Source organism: Felis catus, chromosome A1, assembly GCF_018350175.1.
Source record: "Felis catus isolate Fca126 chromosome A1, F.catus_Fca126_mat1.0, whole genome shotgun sequence".
NCBI classification, from domain to species: Eukaryota; Metazoa; Chordata; class Mammalia; order Carnivora; family Felidae; genus Felis; species Felis catus.
In genome coordinates this window covers 96,216,036-96,242,805 of record NC_058368.1, presented here as the reverse complement: position 1 = coordinate 96,242,805, position 26,770 = coordinate 96,216,036, and the positions used below count along the sequence as shown (strand labels likewise).

The 26,770-nt window shown below is 37.7% G+C and overlaps 2 long non-coding RNA genes and 1 other non-coding gene across 4 annotated transcripts in view; 1 reads left to right on the top strand and 2 right to left on the bottom strand.

The window, feature by feature from the left end:
* Positions 1-26,770, bottom strand: part of LOC123385481 — a 242,849-nt gene that overhangs the window by 41,170 nt on the left and 174,909 nt on the right. The window lies entirely within an intron of this gene.
* LOC123385482 lies at positions 927-6,346 on the top strand. Its single transcript, XR_006598092.1, has 2 exons — positions 927-1,031; positions 5,355-6,346. It is a non-coding gene; the product is annotated as an uncharacterized LOC123385482 (long non-coding RNA).
* Positions 14,802-14,908, bottom strand: LOC111556922. Its single transcript, XR_002736624.1, has one exon. It is a non-coding gene; the product is annotated as a U6 spliceosomal RNA (small nuclear RNA).

Genomic DNA, 26,770 nt, shown 5'->3' with positions numbered 1-26,770 from the left:
CATGATTTTGGTTCTTACACAGCTTTGTGGTAACTCAGGTAAAATCTTGGACATTAATGAGTTACAGGTAGCACAGTAACATACAAAATAAGGACAACCTATAGAGTAAATATCAATAGATATAACCCACATCAACAAAATTCCTTGGGATCCTCAATAATTTTTAAGTGTAAAATGGTCTTGATAACAACATTCGAGGACTGCCATTTAAAGAAACTACCCACAGGGCACCTGGGTGAATCAGTCAGCTAAGCATCTGAATCTTGATTTTGGCTCAGGTCATGATCTCACAGTTCGTGAGATGGAGCCCCAAGTCAGGCACTGCACAGATTGTGTGGAGCCTGCATGGGGTTCTCTTTCCCTCTCTCTGTCACTTTCCTCCCCTGCCCTCCTTCCCCTCCCTCTCCTCTCCCCTCCTCTCCTCTCCTCTCCTCTCCTCTCCTCTCCTCTCCTCTCCTCTCCTCTCCTCCTCTCCTCCTCTTCCCTCCTCTCCCCTCCTCTCCCTTTTCTTTCCTCTTCTCTCCTCTCCTCTTCTCTCCTCTCTTCTCTCTCTCTCTCTCAAAATGAATACATAAAACTTGAATGAAAACTACCCTGAAGAACAACTAAGATGAGCATACTGGTGTGTAAGGAGAGTGAACCAGAGGCTACTGAGAGAGCTATCCCTTCCCAGAGAATAGAACAAAAGCATTAATTAATCTGCAGATTCAGAGAGATAAAGAGGAAAGGTAGGATTTCAGACACTCTGAGGATGCTGAATTGGTGGAGATCTATTGTTAATGTCTCAGTTTTTTAAGTTGTGTTCTTAGGTGGATGATCCTACTGGTATGAAATCGGAGAAACCTAATTTCGTTTTACTCCCTTTCTACAAGATTGTCAACATATCGAGCCTAACAGGATTTTTTGTGGGTTTTTTTTTTTATACAGTTACTAAACTTCATGGGAGCTTTTCTTGAAGAATGATTGGAATATGACAAGACTAAGTCATCTGGGAGACCCCTTTGCTGTGTTTGGGCAAGACTCTTAACCTGGTGGTGCTTCAAACCATTTATATTATTCCCCCTATGTTATTGGGAAATTCTATGAATGTAGTTAATTTCTAGAAAACCTTTTTAAAAAATGTAACTGCAGGACTTAAAAAAATTTAGGACAATGTTTAGAAGCGTACCCTAAAAGAAAAGGTTAAAAGTGGGGTGTGACAGGAGGTAGAGAGTAATGTTTCTGTGGGTATTATTTTCCCCCAAAAAAAGAGAACAGTGCCTGATTTACAATCATCAGCCTCAGTCACAGTCTGTTGCAATTGTCTGAGTCCCTGTCCCAGAGGACAGCTCTCCCACGCTTCCTCTGGCCATCTGGAACAGCCCTTCTGCACCTAATGGACTCCATGATTCTTCCCATTTCTGAGCTCCCTGTTTCTTCTTCTTCTTCTTCTTCTTCTTCTTCTTCTTCTTCTTCTTCTTCTTCTTCTTCTTTTTATTTCTGACCTCTTGCCTTCCTTCTAATAAAATAATCACATTCTTCCTTCTCTTTTCAAATGCTTAGTCATTTCCCTGCTCTAATGTGGCTATTTGTAACCTTCTCAACCCTCTTCCTGGTAATAGCTTGAGATGTCATCTATGAAATACTTTCTCATCAGGGGCTTATGGTTTTATGTGAATTCATGGTCACCGAGTTAAACCCAGTTATAAATGATCGCATGGAAAAGTAGCAGTGTTACCATTTTTCTATGCCAATACGCAAAGCATGAAGGACCAATTCTACTTTATAATTTTAATATACTATGGAGGTTACAAGGCATGTTTATCACCTGTATCTCACATGGAGCTTGTGGAGCTCACAACACCTCTACAGAGAAAGCAAGGCAGGCCTTCTGATGCTGATGCCATTTCCTTATTTTCACAAGTGAAAAACATTCTATGATGATTTAGGTCTTATTTTGCAGAGTCCCAAAGACTCAGGTTTTCAGAGTCCCACTTCAGAGTTCTTTTCCCTTGCTCATGACATTTCTAAGTCTTAAAATTTATTTAAAATGAGCTGGATAAATGAATAAACCATTTAGTAAGACAGGGAGTGCTTTTCTTCTCCCAGTATAAAATGCATTGTTCAAGAAAAATAAGAACTCAAGAATTTAAATCTCTGTTCTCATCACTCTGGCTAGGTGACCAGCCTTAATTGGTGGTCTTCTAATGGTTTCTAAGCACTTAATGATCCCAGAAGATAAGTGAGATCCCAGAACCCGGAACCCAAACATCTAGACATAGTGCAAAGAAAAATAATGATACATAAAATGTAGAAATTTATGCATGAGCAAAGATTAAAAGAACATGTGTATTTAATTGGCTAAATAATACGCAAACTAGGAGCGTTATGAAAATGTGGAAAATGAGAATCTTGTATCTGAGCTCAAAGTTGGTAGAAATAATAACATGTAATTTAAGAATAGTCAAATGAGTCTAAGTTGGAGGAAAAAAGTGGAATCATCAAAGAATAGTATCCTCAGGGAAATAGTAAACATTATGTCATGCATTATTTAAAATAAGCTAACAAAGAATTGGGTTTGAATTATAAATAACACCCAAAACTGAACAAGCTTCTGTCAGTTCTCTGTTAAGTGTATTTGCCTTGCTGACATATGAAACCCTGATATTATTAGCAGCTCTGGACAAATACTCTGACAAGGCTTTTCCCTTGCTAACATATGTTCCATAGGTTATATGAACTCAAGCTTGATTGGTGAGACAAAGCATGAACTGTAAGTCACTGAATGTTACTAAGTTCCCAATCTAAGGGGCTTTTTTCTTTATCCATGTATTCTTAAACTATTACAATGGAAACCATGTCGTCATACTGGGATTTATCCTAAGATATAAACAGACAAAGAAACCTTGGATTGCAAGTAACCTGTTCTATGAGTGTTATGCAAGACCATCAAATGTTTCTCATAAATTTTAACTTGATAAATGAGCGATGTCTTGCGAGAGGAGTAGTACATGATGCCGAATGTCACGTGATCACAACTGAGCCAATGGTTCTTGAAATTCACTTTGATAAATGAGTGCGGTGGATTACAAGCATGTTGCCAGAATGGATTATGCTCCCAGATCAAGGTTGTAATGCGCATATATATACATACACACACACACATATAGTATTTGTCTCCATTTCTGGCTCACAGTTCCCAAAATCTTTGGAATTTCCTAAGAGTTAGGAGTGATTAAGGTGTGTTTGGTTAGGTTAGTGAGGTGACTTTTTTTTGCAAAGCACTTAAGGATGGGGGCTGGCTGCCAGTGGAGCCAACCATTTGATAGAGGGTTGGAAATTTCAGTCCTACTCTCTGACCTCCAGGGAGGGAAGAGGAACTTGAGGTTAAATGAACTTCCAATGGCCAATGCTTTATGAATTATGTCTATGTGATGAAAGCTCCATAAAGACGCAGAAGGCAAATTTCAGAGAACTTCCAGGTGAACAGTTGGAGAGGTGAGGAGAGTGGTACATCCTGAGGATGGCATAGAAGCTCCCTACACCTTCCCCATGCGTGTCCTTCCCCATACCTTGTCCTATGCGTGTCATTGATTATGGCTGTTCCTCAGTTGTATCCTTTTATAGTAAACTGGCCATCTAGTCAGAAAGTGTTTCTCTGAGTTCTGTGAGTTGCTCTAGCTAATAAATCAAACCTGAGGAGGAGGTCGGAGAGGAACCTCTTACTGAGAGAGCTAGTTGATCTGAAGTACAGATAATAACCTGGACCTGCCAATGGCATCTGAAGTTGGGGGCTGGGGGGCAGAAACTGTGCAGTCTTGTAATATGGAGACTTCAATCCATAAAGTATGACGCTATCTCCTGGTACACAGTGTCAGAATTGAGTTGAATGTCAGAATTCTTAGACCCCCAGCTCTTGTCCAAGAATTGTTGGTTGGTGTAGAAAAAAACCACTGCCCTCTCAACACCCATACACTGGAAAGTGGTGCTCAGAACACCAAAAGGGCATCATTCCCTAGAGTCAAACACCACCTATGCAATCACTGGGATATTCTGAAAACATCTGCTTACTCAATGAATGCTGAAAGGAAGGGAAAGAAAGAGTCAGTTTTCCTGTTCTTGCATCAAGTCCAAGGTTTTGTATTTTTCTTGTGTGCTATTACTTTCTCCTTTTCATTTTGACTTTCCTTTTTCTTGCTGGAACGTGACATCTGAATTCTTCTGAGTCCATTTTTTCCCAAATACTCAGCCAACCCCTATTTTAAATTACATTACCAAGTCCTCTAGTGCTTCCTATTCTGACAAACCGTGGTCTTCATGGATTACGTATTTTTGTAGTTATATGGCAAAGGGAACTAACTTTGACTGGGATAGGTGACTGATAGAATAAGCTTGGTGTTTTTCTGTTTACCCTTGTCCAACACTTATGATTTTGTATATGCCGTATAAGTAATGTATTCACATTTTATTCCAAGTTGATTATACTTGGTTATACAACAATTTGATCACAAATTTGTGGAGTGTCGGTTAAGTGCCATGCACTATTTTAGGCCCCAGAGATAGAGAAATAAATCAGATGCAGTCCCTCTCTGCCACAGTAGTTCTCTTTCTTCAAGTTAGAGAGCATTTATCACATCATCTTATAGTTAATGTCTTTGAGCTTAGAGGGGGGCATGGTATGCCATGAAAAGAGGGAGGCTAGAGCAACTAATCCAACCTAGAGAACAAAGAAATCTTTCCTGAAAAGAGCTCACTATTTCAGAAAGAGCTTCGATGTATTTAGCACTTTCTAGCTGACAAAACGTATTCTCACTCGGTCATTTTGAAAATGTTTATGGCATAGGGATTACTCGTTGCTATTGCTATGTTTTGCACTTGAGGAAGCTGATGTACAACACAGTTTATGTGTCCAGTGGAAGGTCCCATACAGGATAAGGCAATGAGATTTCAGTCTAGATTTTCTAGGTAGGAGTGTGGAATTCTACTGCCCCGTTTCAAAGCCATTCTCTCTCAGCTTCTTTAAAGTCCCTGCCATTATCATAGCAAAGGATAACACTGCATCTCAGAGTCCCTCATCTAAATAAAAACTGAAAAAATTAGTCTGCATCTTTGACTCCCATTTTCATCAAAGAGGGCTGCTGGCTGATATGTTCTTTAGCATTACCAGCAGGAACATTCTAAAGGCTGTGCCATTTCCATGCATTTTTCATTCAGTGACTTTGGAGGCACTTTAACAACAGCATCTACTTTTCTTCATATGCATCTTGACATCGACCCGAGTAAAACTAACGTCCTGTCCTGTGCTTTAGCATGTCTCCTTTGTTATTAATGTCTCTAGTGAACAGGTACCATTTTTTTTTCATTTTCCACTTTAGGTAAACATGTACTTCTGAAGAAAGCCTGGAGGGAGATTTTCTTCTGGTACAGAATAAAGACAACCTTACAAGCTGGCCATTATTGCTCTATGCCTGACTAGAGAACTGAATTAATTATTTTCTAAGTATGGGAATGGGGGGAAAACAAAGGTGGCTGAGAGAAGTGTAGTTAGTACCTGTTTATGCAACTGTCTAAACCCTCTGATGCTTTACAACGTCCCTGTCGGAGGAACAGGGAGCCAAAAAACTAAGAGCTGTAACTGACTGGGCAAATGGAAGTCTTCGCCTTAAGCTTTGTAGACAGACACCTGTTTGTGAAATTGGGGACCAGTTTTTTAATACTCATTTTTATGCAATATGTTCATGTATGAATTCTTCCTCCTAATCCCCAGAGACCACACCCATTAGAATATTCAATTTTTCATCATGGAACCTGTCATCCTGGACTGTCACTGAACAGTTGGGTTGAGTGTCACCCACACCCTAGAAAAGTGATTAAATGGAATTTTAACACCCGTGCTAAGTGTGTGTGGCAGTGTAGGTATTTCTCAGTGGCTGACAGAATGATGTGGCTATAGACTGTCTAACTGAAACAGATTTGGTAGAACAGTTTCAATTATGTACCCAAAGAAAGATTCTGGACCAAATGCAGCCTCATCAAATGCAGTTCAGTGAGTCTGAAAGCAGGTGTAAATGTAGTGGAACCAGGAACTGCAGACCATGTAATTTGAAAATGTTCATCATCCAATATACTTTGAAGATTATAGACAGGGGCCAGGCTTGTTAAATAAGTTACCATTAAAAAAAATTGCATTTTGTGCTAAACCCAAAGGAAGGACAAATTATCACTGTTTTGCTTCGCTTTAAAAATGAAATTAAATGCACCATGTGGCAGTGTATTATGTAATTTACATATGTTATTATGGCAAAATTTTATTATTTTGCCTGATGCAATTAGCTGAAAAGATATAAATAAAACTGATAAGAATCTCTCTAATTTCTTTATCTCTCTTGAATTTCAAATTATTTCCCTCATTACAGAAGATGTCAATGGCTTATCTTTATTCATTCAGCAGATATTTGTGAATGTCTGATATCCATTTGTCTTCCATAGAACACACACCAACACAAACATATCATATCAGGGATGGTAATAGTTGCCTCTGTTAATCAATGGTTGCCTTCCTCCCCTAAGAATAACATGAGTGAATTTTTCAGTAAGTCCTAAAACAAAAAATATAATACGAAAGAAACGTAAAGCTTACCACAGTCTGCCCTTACCATGAATATCAGCTAATATCACTTTCTTCATCGGAGGAAAATCCCACAGAGATGCTTTTTTTGCCTTCTAGATAGAAAGCTATTGTTTTTGTTTTATTTTCAATTTGGAAGTCAATGTAAAGATTCCGTAGGCTCCAATGAGCAGAAGTCTTTTGACTCATGAAATAGTATCAGTCCACAGAGCCAACATTTCCTAGTATTATCATGAGTTAAAGGGAGTTATAAAAACTGGGACTGAGCTTCCAGGAAATAACTTGAAGACAATGAAAGGAATATATGGACCTCTCCTCTTCTCTCCCAAAATATAGAACTGTCCTAAGTGGAAATTTCCCACCGCCTAAAAACTAAAGAACACAAAACAAAACAAAACAAAACAAAACAAAAAAGGAATGAAGACTTGTCAGAGAAAAGGCTTTTTTCCCAGACCTAGGACAGAGGAGGTACAGGATAAGACTGGAACTTCATGCTGTGACAGAACAAAAGCAAGTCTCCCTTCCTCCCTTCAAGGATCTGGGACTGGCACAGGGATGAAGGAGTCAGCTTAGAGGACTGGACTGGTCAAACATATGACAGTTGGAACACCAAAATAATAAAATACAGCAAAAAAAAAAAGAAACCATCAAAAAATAGGAATTCACACCCATAACCAAAAATAACAAGATGAATAAGCACATAAATAAAAGGAATAGAATTGAGGGTCCTTGCTTATAGGAGAATGTAAAGGCTGGCTCATAAAGGTAGATGAAAATCATTATTTTGTAACCATCAGGACAGGTTAGATCAAACAAAAATCATCAATGGATGCAAGTCCAGGGAACCTTTTGATGAGAATCAGGTATTTACATGATTTTTAAGTGTCTCCCCATGGACTGGGCATTAGTTGCAAGGGGTAAAACCAGTAATTATACAATGAAAAATTTTCATAATACCTGGGCCAGGTGATCAAAATTAATATAATTGGTTACAGATGGTCCTATGTGGTTCCAGATGTGATGCCCTGAGAAGGACACAACTTCACCTGTGCAATATCTCAGGTGAGAATGCAGACTCTTAAATTAATCATGAGGAAAGATCTGACAAACAGAAAATGAGAAACTGTTTTTTCCCAAAGGAAGGGTTATAGTCTTCAAGCTATGTCAATGTCATAGAAGAGGAGGACACGCTGTGAGAATGTTGTAGATTAAAGGAAGCTAAAGAAACATGACAATTAAATGAAATACATGATCCTAGACTTGATCCTATACTGGAAGGAAAAAATGCCATAAAGACATTAGATTATCTCTATCTTTAGGAAATGCACAATAAAATATTGAGGGATAAAAAGGCAATGATGTATGAAACTTACCCTCAGTTATTAAATATATAACTATAAATATAAAAATATAAATATACTTATATATTTATATAAATATATAGTACATATAAATATAGTATATATAAATATATAAGTATATTTACATTTAATATTTATATATTTTATATTTATATATTAAGTTTATATTTTATATATTTATATATACTATATATTTATATATACAATATTTATACATACTATATATTTATACATTTATATTTATAGATTATATATATGCATATACACACATATAAAGATAGAGCAAACAAAATTAGGTGAAATGCCAATGACAGGTGCATGTGGGTGAATGATATATGAGCATTCTGTGTACCATTTTTATTTTTACAAAGTTTAGTTATCTTGAAAATAATTTCCCAACCAAAGTTAATTAAATATACAGTCTCACAGTCAACACTTCTTGTTCACAAACAAAAGGCTGAACAATAACAGATTTTGATAAGTCAAATTTTCTGCTTATAGATATGAACAGAAAACCAGGACGGCTGAGATTAGAGACAAATCAATGTGCTCAAAGTAAGAATCTAAACAAACAAATTAAACAATGATGCTTGAAAAATGCTATATATTTAAGGTAATTGAAAAGAATTTTGGGAAATTCTGATTAATACTCTGATGGGAAATTTTGAAAGGCTATTGGAATTGTTGGAAGCTGTTATATAAACAAAGTAATCAGAATAATAGAGCAATTTCTGAAAATCACACATGTGTTTATCAAAATGAAATAGTTTAATAGGAGACCTGGAAAATAGACTCCAGAAAATCTTTTATATCAAAGAACAAAATCTGAAAGATGAAAAATCTAAGAGAAAAGTTAGGACATATAAACCGATACAATAAACACCATACAACAAATCTAACCTTCAAATAGCTTTTCTAAAAAGAGGAAACAAAGAAAATTAAGGTGTGTGTATGAGAGAGTAGGAGGGGAGGTCAAAGAAATAACAGGAAAAAAATGTTCCATATCTGAAAAAAATTTTTTAACCTGGAAGACATTGAGTGAATGCTTAGCACAAGGAACGATTAAAAACCACATCTAGAAGTACCACGGTCAAGTAGTAGAACGCAAAGAAGAAATACTAAAAAACTTTTGAGAGAGACAGAACAAGGAATAAACAGATTTAATACAAACAACAGATAATCTTCTTTCCTCATGATATTAAATTAAGAAAAGATGCCAGAAGGCAATGGAGCAGTAACTTCAACATTTGAGAAGACCCTAACCTGAATCGCTTCACGCCCAATTCATCATACAAGAGCATGGCCCAATTATTTTATCTTTTAATGATATATGTTTTTTTTAATCAACATTGAATACTCAATTTTAGCAAAAGTAAGACAGAGAATTTAAGATTTTTTAAGAGACTTGGACAACTAGATCAGGAAGGAAAATAAATCGCAAGGGCATTTCCCAGTTTAAGTTCAAGAAAATTTCACATTCAGAAAGATATTCTATTCTACAAAAGAACAAGCCTGCTTAATCCATAAGAAAACATAGCAAATAAGTGGAAATTCCAAGTAATCAAAAAAAAAAAAAGTATACAGTGCATTTCTGACCTAACTAAAAAAATACACAATATTAAGATGAAGAAGGATTGTATGAATTATGAAAAATGCACAGTGGTGTAAACCAACATCACACTCAGTACACAAAACTCTTCCTTCACCCCTCCAAACATTCCCTTATTGTATTTGTTTTTAGTCAACTACTTCCCACCCTTAATAACGAGAATAAATTGGTCTATTCTCTTACCTGAAAAGTTTGCTTTTTACCATTGTGCTAACTAAAATAAGTCAAAGAGAGAAAGTATTTCACTTATATGTAAAATATTGAAAAGTAATAAGAATAAATAAGTAAACCCAGGAAAATCATAGGGCAAGAGATAAGGTTTGTGGTTACCAGAGCTGGGTGATAGGGGGAGGGGAAGTTGGAGGAAGGTGGTCAAAAGGTAGAAACATCCAGGTAGAAGACAAATGAGCAGTAAGGATATAGCGTACGACAGGATGACTATAGCTAATACTGCTATACAATGTACAGGAAATTATTAAGAGAGTAGATACTAAGAGTTCTCATCATGAGGAAAATTTTTTTCTCTTCTTTTTATTCTATCTCTATAAGATGATATATGTTAACCTTTTCTGGCAATCATTTCATGATATATGAAAATCAAACCATCACATTGTATGCCTTCAACTTATACAGTAATGTACATCAATTGTTTCTCAATAAAAGTGGATTTTGGGGGGCCAACTCCTGAATGCTGTATAAATTCAGTCACAGAATATGTAACGTTTTGGTCCTGGCTCCTTTGCCTAACCATAAAATGAGATGTACACGTATAAATGTTCTTCTTATTGTTCCATAGTATGGATATACCACATGATTTGTCTATTCATTCACCAGCTGAGGAATATTCAGGTTGGTTTATGATATGAGTAATTTTGAACAAAGTTGCTATAAACATTTACATAAAGATTTTTGAACTAGGTTTTCATTTCTCAAGTGATTAATGATGCTGAACATCTTCTTGTGTGCTTATTTGCCATTTGCATGACTTTGGAGAAGTGTCTGTTCAAACACTTTCCGCATTTCCTTGGGCACCTGGGTGACTCAGTCAGTTAAGTGTCCAAATTCAGCTCAGGCCATGATGTCATGGTCCTTGATTTCAAGCCCTGTGTCAGGCCCTGTGCTGACAGCTCAGAGCCTGGAGTCTGCTTCAGAATCTGTGTCTCCCTCTCTCTCTGCCCCTCCTCTGATTGAGCTCTGTCTCTCTCTCGCGCTCTCAAAAAATGAATATACATTTAAAAAAACAATAAAATGCTTTGCCCATTTCTATTAGGTTGTTCTCTTAATATTAAGTTTTGAGATTTCTGTATCTATGTTAGTTACAAGTCCTTGATCACACATATGATGTACAAATATTTTCTCCTAGTGTTTGAATAATTTTTTTCTCTTAGTTTATTCCAAAGAGCAAAACTTATAATTTTATGAAATCCAATTTTTCATTTTTTAGTATCTAATAATTGTCTAATATAAAGCCAACAGATTTTTTTTCCTATTTTTCTTCTAGAAATATAGTAGTGCCTTTTACATTTAGCTCTGTGATAAATTTTAACTTAATTTCTGGATAAACTAGAAGGCATATGTGAAAGTTCCTTCAGAGAAGAGATTGAGGTTTTCTTTTAATTTTTTAAATGTTTATTTATTTTTGAGAGAGAGAGGGAGAGGGAGTGTGAGCAGGGAGGGGCAGAGAGAGGGAGACACAGAATCTGAAGCAGGTTCCAGGCTGTGAGTTGTCAGCGCAGAGCCCAATGCGGGGCTTGAACTCACAGACTGAGAGATCATGACCTGAGCCGAAGTCGGATGCTTAACTGACTGAGCCACCAAGGCACCATGAAGAGATAGAGAATATTAAAAATTAGGTGATATCAGGGTTTCCTGGGTAGCTCAGTGGGTTAAGCATCATACTCTTGATTTCAGATCAGGTCATGATTTCATGGTTTGTGAGATCAAGCCCTGTGTTGGGCTCCGGACTGACAGCACAGAGCCTCCTTGGGTGCTCGCTCTCTCTCTCTCTCTCTCTCTCTCTCTCTCTCTCTCTCTCTTTTCCCACCCTGTTCTGAGTGAGTGAATGAATGAATGAATGAATAGAAACATATGATATTAGACCATGAGTTCCAGATGACTCTATGAAAATGAGAGAATGAGGGGCGCCTGGGTGGCTCAGTGGGTTGAGCTCCGACTTTAGCTCAGGTCATGATCTCGCTGCCTGTGAGTTCGAGCCCCGCGTCGGGCTCTGTGCTGACGGCTCAGAGCCTGGAGCCTGCTTCCGATTCTGTGTCTCCCTCTCTCTCTGCCCCTTCCCTGCTCATGCTCTGTCTCTCTCTCTCTCTGTCAAAAGCAAATAAACAATAAAAAAAAAATTTAAAAAAAAAAAAAAAAAAAAAAAAAAAAAAAAAAAAGAAAATGAGAGAATGAGAAGGGATAGAGATGTAATTTGTATCAGAGATTGTAAGAAAGCTGTATGAAAGAAGGAGTCCACTGATAAGTGGCCACCTTGGTGTCTTGTGTTTCTTGTGTTCATTGTGCAAACTATGAGATGAAGCATAGGTCCTGATGGTCTTTTATAGGCAACCCCATGTGAGGTGGTAACCTTTGCGATGTTCCTGATCTGCCTGTGTGACATCTTAGATCATGTCCCATGCTCTGCTTGAAACCTCAGGCCCTTCTCATTTCCTAACAGAAGAGTTATAAAAATGGCTTGTTTCATTCTTTTGGTTATTTGCCAGACGGGTGTACTTTTATTACAAGAAACTACCTGCAGAAAAACCCTATATGGTAAAGATGGCAAAAATAGATTCATACAGACTCTTTGTTCCTCAGTGGTCACACTGAGGCATGGTCACATTCCACAACAGCACAGGTATTAAGGCCCTGGGGGGTGGATTTTGACCAGGTGGTGATGAGGTAGAAGAAACCTAAAAAGTAAATGCATCTTCCTTCATTCCCCAAGTCCTGAATAGTACAACTACTGTACAATGTAGTAGTTTCTTATACAATTTTCTGCAGATATTTCATGAGTCTGAACAATGAATCCCGAAGCTGCATCTAGTTTGGTACATATCCTCATGCATTTGCTCTCTCCTTCCCTGCCATACTTCTCTTTCTCCATCACAAATGATTCTCTGGGATTGCATTCTCTGATACAGGGTTAGTATGTCAGCATTTGATTCATACTGTGTTTTCTAGAAATCAGGCTATAAATCAAGGGGAGAGGGAAGAGAAGAGGGTATTTTCAAGAGAAGGGAGGGTGTTCTCTTGGAACCTTAGTTAGTCATTTACTAAATGAGCCTTTTCATGGACCTGGACACTCCAGAAACTCATCCAATGTCAGTGTGGAGAACAGATAGCATTTATATAAATACAGGATCAGAAAGTTCATATGTAACTTTACAGAGACATGGAGAGACATGAATGCACGATATACACCTTTCCAAAAGAGCAGATAACATTTAGGGAGAAAAATATTACCAAAGAGACAAGGGTCTGAGACTCATGTCCCCCTATAGAGTTAGTTGAAATAAAAGTTCTCCCCAATGAAGAAGTTGTGAGCATATTTTGGTGAATATGTTTAGAGTTATTATTTAATTTCTTTGAAGTGGACTCATTGCTAATAGGCCAAGTCTTGTGAAAGAGGACAACAGTGAAGTACAGCATATTTCTTGGAGTAGAAAAGTAGTTCTACACTATGAAACTAGAAATCAACTACAAGAAGAAACATGGAAAGAGCACAAATACATGGAGGTTAAATAGCATGCTACTAAACAATGAATGGGTCAACCAAGAAATCAAAGAAGAAATGAAAAATTACATGGAAACAAGTGAAAATAAAAACATGAGAGTCCAAAACCTTTGAGATGCAACAAAATGAGGGAAGTTTATAGCAATACAGGCCTACCTCAAGAATCAAGAAAAATCTCAAATAAACAACCTAACTTTATAGCTCCTAGCTCCTAAAGCTCCTAAAGGAGCTGGAACAACAACAACAAACAAAACCCAAACAGAGCCAAAGGAAGGAAATAATAAAGATTAGAGCAGAAATAAATGATACAATAAATTAAAAAAAAAAAAAACAGAACAGATCAATGAAATCAGGAGCTGGTTCTTTGGAAAGCTCAACAAAATTGACAAACCAGTAGCCAGACTCACTTAAAAAAGAAAAAGGACGCCAATAAAAAAAAATCACTAATAACTAATGAAAGAGGAGAAATAACAACAAATGCCAGTGAAATACAAACAGCCATATGATAGTATTATGAAAACCTATATGCCCACAAATTAGAAAATTTAGAAGAAATGGATTAAACTCCTGGAAACTCCTAAAAACATATAACCTATCAACTCTAATGCAGGAAAAAACAGAAATTTTGAACAGACTAATTACCAACAATTAAATTGAATCAGTAATAAAAAAATCTCCCCCAAACAAAAGTTCAGGACCAAACAATTTCACAGGTGAATTCCACCAAACATTTCAAAAAGAGAAGATTCAAAAAAATAGAATAGGACAAAAAATTCCAAATTCATTCTACGAGGCCATTATCACCCTCATACCAAAACTATATAAAGACATCACACAATAAAAGAGAACTAAGGACCAAGATTTCTCATGAATATAGATGCAAAAATTTTCAACACAATATTAGCAAACTGAATCCAACAATACATTAAAAACATCATATACCACAATCAAGTGTGGTTTATCCATAGGATGCAAGTGTGGTTCAATGTTCGCAAAGCAATAAACATGACACATCACATTAATAAGAGAAAGGATAAGTATTATATGATCATTTCAACAGATGCAGAAAAAGCATTTGACAAAGTACAATATCCATGCATGATAAAAACTCTTTGCAAAATAGTTCTAGTGGAAATATACCTCAACATAATAAAGAAGGCCTTACATGAAAAACCCACAGCCAACATGATACTCAACAGAGACAACCTGGGACTTTGTCCTCTAATGTCAAGAACAAGACAAGAATGTCCACTCTCACCACTGTTATCCTAAAATTTGTGTGGAACTACAACAACAAAAAAACCCTCAAATACTAAAGCAACCTTGAAAAAGAAAAATGTGAAGGTATCACAATTCCAAATTTCAAGTTATATTACAAAGCAGTAATAATTAAGACAGTATGGTATTGGCATAAAAATTAGATACATAGATCAAAGGAATACAATAGAAACTCCAGAAATAACCTCACAATGACGTGGTTAATTACTCTTCATCTCATCTCATCTCATTAAGTCTCTTCATCTCATCCTTGAGCAGGGGCTATGCATATATTCTCTTTACCATTCCAATTTTACCATATGTGCTGCTGAAGTGAGCACATCTTTGACAGTCTCTTCAACAAATGGTGTTGGCAAAATGGGACAGCTACATGCAAAAGAATGAACCTGGACCACTTTCTTTTCACCATACATAAAAGTAAACTCAAAATGGAGACCTGAAACCAGAGACATCCTTGAAGAGAGCACAAGCAGTAAATTTTCTGGTATCTGTCACAGCAACATTTTTCCAGATATGTCTCCTGAGGCAAAGGAAATAAAAACAAAAATGGACTGCATCAAAATAAAAAGCTTCTGTACAGCAAAGGAAACAAGCAACAAAACTAAAAGGCAACCTATGGAAGGAAAGAAGATATTTGCAAATGACCTATCTGATAAAGGGTTAATATCCAAAATATATAAGGAAATGATTGAACTCAACACCCAAGAAACAATCCAATTAAAAAATGGGCAGAAGACACGATGAGACATTTCTCCATAGAAGACACACAGATGGCCAACAGACATAAGAACATCAACATCACTCATGATCAGGGAAATGCAAACCAAAACTACGAGGTATCACCTCACACCTATCAGAATGGCTAAAATAAAAAAAAACACAATAAACAAGTGTTGGTGAGGATGTGGAGAAAAGAGCACTTGTGCACTGTTGGTGGGAATACAAATTGGTACAGTCACTCTGGAAAACAGTATGGAAGTTCTTCAAAAAACTCAAAATAGAACCACATTATGATCTAGTAACCCCACTACTGGGTATTTACTCCAAAAATACAAAAACACTACTTCAAAGGGATATATATACACCCCTATATTAATTGCAGTATTATGTATAATAGCCAAATTATGTAAAGAGCCCAAGTGTCCACTGACTGATGAATGGATAAATAAGATGTGGCATGTATACAATGGACTATTATTCATCCACAAAAGGAATGGAATCTTGCCATTTGTAACAACACGAATGGAGCTAGAATAATGCTAAGAAAGTCCATCACAGAAAGGCAAATACCATATGATTTCACTCATATGTGGAATTTAAGAAATAAAACAAATGAGCAAAGGAAAAAAAAGAGAGAGAGAGAAAGACAAACCAAGAAACAGACCCTTAACTCTAGAGAACTGATGATTACCAGAGGGGCGGTGGGTGGTGGATGGCTGAAATAGGTGATGGGGATTTAAGAGGACACTTATCATGATGAAAACCAGAATAATGGAAAAAAAAAAGAAAAGTAATTACAGGATACATTTATTTAAAACTAATAATTCCCCGGGCACCTGGGTGGCTCAGTCGGTTGAGTGTCTGACTTTGGCTCAGGTCACAGTTCGTGGGTTCGAGCCCCATGGCAGGCTCTGTGCTGACAGCTCAGAGCCTGGAGCCTGCTTCGGATTCTGTGTCTCCCTCTCTCACTGCCCCTCTCCCACTCATGCTCTGTCTCTGTCTCTCAAATGTGAATAAATATTTAAAAAATTAAGAAAAACCCCAAAACTAATAATTCCCATGAGTCACATGGATGGTTCAGTTGGTGACCACCCCTAGATTTTGGCTCAGGTCAGGATCTCTAGGTCCTGACATTGAGCCCTGCGTCAATCTCCACCCTGAGCATGGAGACTGCTTGAGACTCTCTCCCTCCCTCTCCCTTTGCCTCTCCCCAGTTTGCACATGCAGCACACATGCACTCTGTCTACAAAATATAAAAAAATAAAATTTTAAAATTAAAAAATTCCTGAAGATACCTGATACATATTTTTATGTGGATTTGGCCTTTATTTGGACACAATAACGTACATACAAAAGTGATTTCTTTTTAAAAAAATTTTTTAACCTTTACTTATTTTTGAGAGAGCACAAGCAGGGTAGGAACAGAGAGAGAGAGGAGACACAGAATCCAAAGCAGGCTCCAGGCTCCGAGCTGTCAGCACAGAGCCCGACGCAGGGCTCAAACCTATCAACTGCTAGATCATGACCTGAGCCGAAGTCGGATGCTTAACCGACTGAGCCACCCAGTTGCCCCCAAAGTGACTTCTAATGTTAAAAAAGTTGACACACAATTAACCTTATGTTTCTGGAGGTGGATTAGATCTAGTAAAATTATGATCTATGTCCCATATTAATTTTCTATTTCTGTGAACAAATTATGTCTAATTCAGCACTTTAGCAGAATACCTACATAGGAGCTCACAGTTCTGGAGGTCACATATCTGGGCTTGAGGTGGGTGGTCTATTGCTCAGGATCTTATAGGTGAAAATTAGGTGTCAGCTGACTTGTGCTCCTTCAAGGAGGCTATGGGAAAGAATCTGCTTCCCAATTCATTGAGGTTGTAGGCAGAATCAGTGTTCTGTGATTTGAGGCTTGAGGTCCCATTTTCCCACTGGCTTTTGGCTGGGGGTTGCTGTCAGATCATAGATGGTCCTTGCATTTCTTGCCACCTGCTTCCTGCTCCAGCCCACATCTTCAAAGCTTCAAAGCCAGAAACAGAATCTACCTTCACAAACCTCATCACTGGAGTGACATAGCAACGTATCTACGGGGTGCACCCACACTCAAGGTGGAAGAGATTACACAGGGATATGCGTCACTGGAGATCATCTCAGAATGTGCCCTACAACAGTGAGTCACGTAGGCAGGGCATTGGAACAAAATAATTATTTTTTGTGGTTAAATTAGAGAGAAGTTCATTCAATGCTCTCCTCGTGCTCCGTAAGAATGCTAGGGGTGAATCATGGCTAAGAAGATTCCATTGCTGTGGGTCAGTCACAGAGGAAGCTTAAACTCACTGCTTTCATCGTTCAGGGAAGAAGATGGGTCGCACATAAAAAGAAGCTGAAGATAATTCACGTAGAAGATAATTTCCGTACGTAGATGGAACTAGGAAAATACAAAATCACTGTCTTTTGGGTTTACTCTCTCTTTCTGATTCTTTCAATTCTCTTTCTCTGCAGTCTTCGGAGGCACTGGCTTCCTGGGCTGCAACATCTCGTTCAAAAGGATCTGTCTTTTACAGAATCATCTACAACTAACCCAATGGTAATTAGCTAATCACTAAAATCGGGTTAAGGAGAGATTATGTCTGCCAAAATAAATGTGTTTTAATAGAAGCCTTTAACAACTTAATCAGGACACACTAATTTCTTGTAATGGCAATGGTGATGATGGAGTTGGTGGTGTTCTATGTAGCTTGGAACCGGATTTATTAAATAAGCTAGACTCAGCATGATGCAGGAAGGAAGCAACATAATTACTTTTTACAACTGCTATTTTTAATCAGCTCTGTGGGGCATACCTTTCCTCCCAGAATGAAATATAAGACAGTCTCATTACTTTTTTTGATGTCCTCAAATAATATATTAATGGTCTCTATTTTTGAAGTAACAAAAATTCTTCCAGTCCCATGAATAACAACTCCAAACTACTTTTGATTTTAAAACTTCTCTTTTGAGTTTTCAGACGATTGTTGGTTAATTCCAGTTCTAGTTATTCATTGCTGCATAACTTATTATTTTAAAACTGATCTGAATCAACTATTTTATTTTGCTCACTACGAATTTGGAAAGGATTTGGCTGGGCAGTTTTTAATTCTGGCTACATACTGTGTGCCCAGCTATGACTATTATAAAGGGTGCCTATATGTGGCCATTCCTTGTGGCTTGAAGAAACAGTTGAAGAAACAATTGTTTGGGGTTCAAGGATCCCCAAAAATTGAATGTCCCAGAAGACAGCTGGACACTGGATTGCATTTGTAACTTCAGCTAGGAAATCATATAACCTTACCTCTGCCAAACCCTTCTGATCAAAGGAGTCAGTCATCAGCCATTCAAATTCAAAAAGAAGGGTGGGAGCATCCGGGTGGCTCAGTTGGTTAAGTGTCCGACACTTGATATTGACTCCCGTCATGGTTTCACAGTTCGAGGATCAAGGCCCATGTCAGGATCTATGCTGACAGAACAGAGCCTGCTTGGGATTCCCTCTTTCCCTTCTCTGTCTGCCCCTCCCCTGCTTGCATGCACTCTCACTCTGTCTCAAAATAAATAAACACACATTAAAAACAAAACAAAACACAAAAGGAGGGAATATCCTGCGTCTTGACTGAAGAATGTCAGAAAGATTTGCGTCCATAGACTGAACCACCGTAGCTCCCTTCTACAAGACCGATATCTTCCCCACAAGAATCCCAGACTTTGTTACCATGTCTGTGGAAGATCAGTGGGCTTTCCATGAAAAAAATAAAATACCTGCTACCACCTCTCAATAACACGCACAAAATTTCTTTTCTATCTTCTGAGGAAGCCATTGCGTCCAAGGTGGGTACATCTTACCTTCTCTTCAAAAAGAGTTTAAATGTTTGGCTGGTGAGGAGAGAGAGACCCGTATGAGCTTCAGCGGGCAAAAGAGAAGGCTGTTAACCATGTGGGCTTCCTAACGCCAGGGGCTCCTTTAGAGCCAACATCTTAACTGAGCCTTAGATGTGCTTTCAAGAGGGTTTAAACATTTTATTTGGTTCCTGCATTAATATAAAAGGCATTTGTGTGAGGTCATGTAGTGTAACAAGCGACTTATTATATTGGAGCTTTATGTGAAATTAGAATAAGCCTGAATATTCATACCATTTATTTCTTTTCTGAAAATCCAATAAAGACTCTGCACAAGGTTGAAAACAGCAAATAACCAAACAGCGCTTCACAGGCCCAATCTGTACGGCACCCTAGAGATCGAGAACATCCGCCAAGGAGACTCCACAGTTTATGCTAGTGATCACATTAGCCACTGGATGCAAAAAGCCATCCCTATTTTAGAACCCTTGGTTTAAAAGAGTTTGGCACTAATAAAGAAAAGACTATGTACACAAGAATTATTTTTCAAACAGTAACGTATCTAGAAAACGTATCGTTTATTATGCACGAACTATGAAGGGATTCCTAAAAAGGAATTCCCAGCAAGCAATCTTAAAATGCTTGCAACGTAATGGAAAACACGTCCAAGTTAAATGGCAAAACTTCCCCCACCCCCTGGGTTTCTAACATCCTATTAACCTTGTGATGTTGGATATGCCCGGGTAATTTTTAAGGCTGAGACGTGCAGTAAGGTTTGTATAAGAGAGATACGTGTGATTCTATCTTGCGGAGATTTGACTTTGGAGCAGAGCACATCAAACGATACCAAACAATAGCTCGTAAAATGGAATGCTTCCACGGATGGCCATGGACCCGAGGAGCGAGGAGCGTCACCGTTACCATCCAGCCGGCAGATCCGATCATCATGTGTCTTATTTTCTAAGTGTGTCAGAACTCAGAACAAATTCCTATCTAGTAGTTCCCTGACAGCTCCAGGAGAGGCCCAGTTGGGAGATCCATTTGGAAGGAGTGAGGAAGTCCGTAGCTGTGGCTGCTGGGAAGCAGGTATGTGTCACTTTTATTAACTTCGACCCTTTTTTAAAAGCTAATGGACAGTCTCGCATCATGGTATGCAGTATTCAGAGCTATGAAAAAAAAATACTGCAGCCCTGAATAAATAAATAAATAAACATGCCTGAATCCTTTATTTCACACATAGCATTTTGTTGCACAGAGATAGCAGGTAAGAAAGAAAGGTTCTGTCTGCTGAGAGAAGGAAAGACACGATCCCCAAAGAGGAATTGCTTACACTTGTTTTGTTCATCTGGAAAGGTCCAATTTAAAGCAATGTTGTGGTAGAGTGATTTGGGTCTAAGGGATAAAATATACAAAGGAGAAGAAAAAGGAGGGAGCTCTAAAAAATTGTTTTTGAGACTGAGAGACAGATAATGGAACTGAAATAAGATACAAGTGGAAGAGGTACTAATTCACAAGATAAAGGTGTGAGAATTAGGGAGAATGCAAACATCTCTTTAGAAATCTATTCTGACATGAAATCGGGAGACATGCATAAGGCTGTATGTTTCAACTGCATTTTGTTTCCGAGTACAGTAAGTAGAACTCAACTAACTGCTGCATTTTAATTGTCCTACGGGGCTTACTTAAATGAATAGCTAGGCATATCTCCTACATTAACTCCCAGCGATTCCTTTATAAATAAAAGCTTATAAATTACCTGGGGCTGCTTCAAAAGTATTTGTATACTCTTAAGGTTGTTAGAGATTTCCCAGGTGGTCTGCTTACATACCATGATTTTTTTTTTTTTTAGAACATATCTTTCCTTCAGAATCAGCATAAAAATATCTGGTTTGGCTTATCTGTCCGAATTATTATGAGTGATATATAATGGGGATCTTATGAATTGTATATAATTTCAATCACTTGATGTTAACGCATTATCATCATTAGCCTGGAATAGTAAAAGAAGTTTAAGAGTCAACTTTTTATGAGTATATTGGAACTGGGTGGTGTGTGTGTGTGTGGGGGGGGGGGTTTGGGCTCCCATGCATGTATGCATGGGAGGTGGCATAAGAGGTGTCTGTTATATTTAATATTTTAGCAACATATATTAGTCTTTTTACAGGAGGGCAAATTTTCCTTCATTATAATATTGTCTGATTCTTCTTTTCAACTTGTGTTTTACATTATTTGGATTTTTCAAGAGGCCTCTATGTACGAAAAGTGCAAGACAATGTAGCAGGTGTGAATTTGGAATCATAAAATTCAAGTGTTCAAATATGTAACTTCCTTTTATGTCTCTAACAGAAATAAACTTTGATCTGGTTTACTCATTTATGCTTGGAAGGCATCTACTGTAACAGGATACCACAGACGATGTGGCTTATAAACGAGAGAAATCTATTTCTCACAGTCCCGGGGTCTGGAAGTCTGGAAACATGGTGCTAGTATAATTGAGTTCTAGGGAGGGTCCTCTTCTGGGTTGCAGACTACTAACTTCTCCCTGCGTCCTCACATGGCAGAGAGGGCAAGGGAACTGTCTGGGGTCTGTTTTATAATGCCACTAATTCCATTCATGAGGGAGCTGCCTTCACGACAGTCACCTTCCAAAGGCTCCACCTCCAAATACCATCACACTGGGGACTGAGTTTCAACACAGAGTTTTAGGGGGGGCATAAAAATTCAGTCTATGCCAGAGAGGAAATTTAACCTTGTATAACCAAGATAACAGTCATTTTTAGTTTAAAGCCCATCTGTGGCAGTAAATATATGATCAAGTAAGGGTTGTCTCCTCACTATCCCTTCTTATCCCTGGATGGCAATAGCAGAGAGCTAGAACGTATATGTTGCATGTTGTCATGGTAGAGATACACCTCCATTGACCTCTGTTGAGACAGAGATTTCTGCACAGGACCTGGTTGTATCTGAGCACCTAATGCCTGCATCTGTTTCCAATATGACCTCCAACTTTTAGATCGCACATTTTGTTCTATTCTTGTTTCTACACCCTTACTTAACATGGCCACATTTCCAGTAAACATTGCTTTATAAAGAGACTTTATAAAGAGTCTACTTTCCTCTTTGTATGATTCAACATCCTTGAATATTCTAATTAGAAATATGACTATCCAAGAGGGGTCTATTAACACAGATTCAAAACATGAGCACATCACTTTTTTTTAATTACAGAGGTTCTCATCAAACGTGAAGAAATGCACTTTCTTATAAAAATAGATGGCAACATGCACTAATAAAAAGGGATGAAGTGATGAACACTCCATCACAATAGATGAAAAATAATGCAATGGCGAAAATAACTAAGGAGGGCAAAACCTCCTGAATGGCAAGGTAAAAAGCTTGGTGGACCCTCTCCCCAACAAAACAACAGTTTAGTTTGCACACATTTTATTAAATAAAAACAAAACCAAACCCACAATTATTAAAACGTTTCTACAATTTGTCCTAAGGGAAAAAAGCAAAATGGAGAAACATTCATTAAAGAAAACCTGCTAAATTTCAGCAAGAACATGACTGTGGTTTTGAGCATAGCCTTACCACCACCAACCTTCCCGACTCCACCAGTTCTGTAATGTAATGTAATGTTCTGTAATCCTAAATGTTCTACGATTTTCAGGTGAGGACTAAGAAGATGGGGGACCTCTCTCTCTTGCACACACATTATCCAGTCTGGGGATAATATTTCACCCTTGGAGAAGGAGGATGCTAGGGTTTCTCATCTCCTATTGCTTGTTGCAGAAGGTTCTATTCCAGCCAACTAGGCTGAAAGGATCAGGTCTGTAGCCCCCTATTGCACCCTATGCATAGAACAGAAGATCTACTCTAAATGTGGCAGGGTAAGAATAAAGAGGTCCAAATGGTCCTTCCTCAGATTGCTTCTAGGGTGGAAGGTCTATGCTGGAAGAGTCAAACACAAGACCACAAGGTATCACATCTACCCCATGACCACTCATAGAATGAGGACATCACTTCAGCACAATCAAACCCTGCCTGCCTCCTCAGGTTCCAGTGTAGTAGTTCTGAAGTTCTGCTCAGGGTAAAGGCAGACCATGAGAATTGATGGGGACTGAATTTATTTGAAACAGAACATGGAGAACTACATGTCTAGGAGCATTGGGGATTTGGTGGAGAACAATTAAGAGGAAGCTGGTAGCACCACAATACAAATAAAATAATAAGGCAGCCACAAGTTTTCCAAACTAAACAAGAAGAACTAAAGCCAAAGTTATCAGAATGAGAAATAATAATGACTAGAGTAGAAATAAATGAAAAAGAGACTAGAATAACATAGAAAGACAAATGCAGCTAGGAGTTCTTGTGTTTTGTTTTTTGGTGGGTTTTTTTTTTGTTTTTTTTTTTAGGTAAACAAAATTGATAAACCTTTAGCTAGATCTACTAAGAAAAAAAAATGACTCAGATAAATAAAAGAATTAATGGAGGCGTTACAACTTATACCGTGGAAATACAAAGGATCGTAAGAGACGACTACAGACAAATATACACCAATGAACTGGACAGCTCAGAAGAAACATTAATTCCTAGGAACATACAACCTACCAAGACTGAATCATGAAGAAACAGAAAAAGTGATCAGTGCCACAATGAGTAATGAGATTGAATCAGTATTCATAAACCTCCCAACCAAGAAAAGCCTAGGATCAGGTGGCTTCACAGAAGAATTCAAGCAAATACTTACAGAAGAATTGATGCCAATCCTTTTCAAATGTTTTCCAAAATTTGAAAGTGAAGGAACACTCCCACGATCATTTTGCAAGACCAGCATTACCTTGATACTAAAGCGAAATAAGGATACTACAAGAAGAGAAAACTCCAGGCTAACATCCCTGATGAATACAGATGCAAAAATGCTGAGCAAAATACCAGCAAACCAAACTCATCAGCACAAGAAAAGAACCAAACACCACAAACAAGTGCAATTTATCACTGAGATGCAAGAAAGTTTCAATACTGGCAAATCAATTATTACTGTGGTGTATCACAAGAGAATGAAAAAAAAATCACATGATCATCTGAGCAGATGCAGCAAAAACAATGAACAGAATTCATCCTTTCAAGATAGAAACTGTCAACAAAATGAGTGTAGACTGAAAGTAACTCAACATAATAAAGACCATATTTAACAAGTCTACAAGTCACATCACACTCAACAGTAAAAGGTTGAAAACTTCCCCTTTAAGATCTAGAACAAGACAAAGCTACCGAATTTCATTACTCCTGTTCAACATAGTACTAGAAGTCCTAACCAGAGGAATCACACAAGAAAAATAAATAAAACTCATCCAAATCTGGAAGTAATTAGTACAATCATGCCTGTTTGCTGCTGGCATGATCTTGTATGTAGAAAATCTTAAAGACTGTTAGAACTAATCAGTGAATCCAGTTAAGTTCCAGGATACAAAATCAACAGACAAAAATAGGTTGTGTTTTTACCCAAACAATCAACTATTTGAAAAAGAAATAAGGAAAACATTCTCATCTACAACAGCATCAAAAAGAATAAATTTGGAGTGCCTGGGTGGCTCAGTTGGTTAAGCGTCCGACTTCAGCTCAGGTCATGATCTCATGGTTTGTGAGTTCGAGCCCTGCTTCGGGCTTTGGTACTGACAACTCCAAGCGTGGAGCCAGCTTCAGATTCTGTGTCTCCCCCTCTCTCTGCCCCTCCCATGTTCATGCTCTGTCTCTCTGTCTCTCAATAACAAATAAACATTTAAAAAAATTTAAAAGAAAACAATAAATTTAACCAAGAAAGTGAAAGATCTATTTATCAAAAACTGTAGGACATTGATAAAGAAATTAAAGAAGATACAAATAAGTGGAAAATAGCCCATGTTCATGGATCATAAGAGTGAACATTGTTAAAATGTTCATAGTACCTTCAGCTTTTCTATAGATTCAATGCAATTCCTGTCAAAATTCCATTGGCATTTTTCATACAAATAGATAATACAATCATTGGTGAGGATGTAAATACATTAAAACCTTGTCACATTTTCCAGATGGTAAGTAAAGTCGTGCAGCTGCTTTGGAAAACAGTTTGGCAATTTTTCAAAATGTTAAGGATACCATTAACACATGACCTAGCAACTATACTCCTGTGTACATAAGCAAGACAAATGAAAATATGCATCCATGCAAAAACTTGCACATAAATATTCTCAGGAAAATCAATAGTATCCACTAAGTAGAATATTCAAAACATCCACCAACCGATGAATAAATATATGTGGCATTTCATTCAAGGGAATATTACTCAGCCATAAAAAGGAATGAAATACTGATACACACTACAGTATGGATGAACCTTGAAAACATTACGCTACAGGAAAGAAGGTGGAAGGGTGTGTGGGTTGCTTACTCGATTAAGCTTCCAACTCTTGGTTTCGGCTCAGGTCATGATCTTATGGTTTGTGGGCTTAAGCCCCACAACAGACTCTGCACCGACAGCATGGAGCCTGCTTGGGATTCTCTCTCTCTGTCCCTCCCAAGCTCTCTTTCTCTCAAAATAAATAAACTTAAAAAAGGAAAAAAAAAATGGGAAAGAAGATAGACACAAATGGCCACAATTTTTACGACTTTTTATGACTACTTTTATATGAAATATCCAGTATAGGCCGATCTATAGAGACTGAATTTAGACCTAGAGAGAACAGTAGAAATAGAGAATGTCCATCTATAGGTATCTTTTTGAGGGAAAGAAAACATTCTAAAATCAGACAGAGGGGATGCTTGCACAACTGCAAATTTATTAAAAATCATTAACTTGTGCTTTTCAAATGGGTGACGTGTATGGTATATAAATTATAATTCAATAATACTGTTAAAATAGTGAATAAATCAAACATTTGTAGCTAATATTTATGAAAAGTTTTCAAATAGTCATCATTTTTCTTAGAAATGGTTAAGGATTATTTTATTTAAGCTGGACAATATTTACGAGCCAGGTACTAATATCTCCCTCAGTTGGCAGGCCAGGGCACTGAGGCTTGTGGCAGTTACATCACTTGCTGAAAGTCACACAGCATTTATGTGTTCAGGTTGGAAGTCAGACCCAGGCAGTCTGGCTCCAAATTACTTGCCTTAAACCACACACTTCTGCTGTATTATATTGCTGAGAATTTACATTCGTATAATATTCTCATTACTGTTACAGAACTCATATAATTATAGCAAGATTTCTGGGGAAGGTGTTTACTTCCAGCCAAAGCTAATTGGGCAACAATGTAAGCACAATGGGTCCTTCAGGACCTTCTGGACTTTGTAGTTACCTAAAGTATTCTCGTCCTTCTTGCTCTGGTTTAAATCCTACTTACTCTTCAAGGCCGAGCCCAAAGTGATCTCCGGGAATCTTTCCCCAACTTCCCAGACCAATGTGGCTTTTCCCTCTCTTGTCTCATAACATTCCTTACATGCCTGTAGTGTGCCCCGCTTCCCAATACACTGTAATTATTTGTTTTCATATCTGTTTTTCTCATTACACTGAAATTCTCAAGAGTAGGGGACACCAATACTTGTAT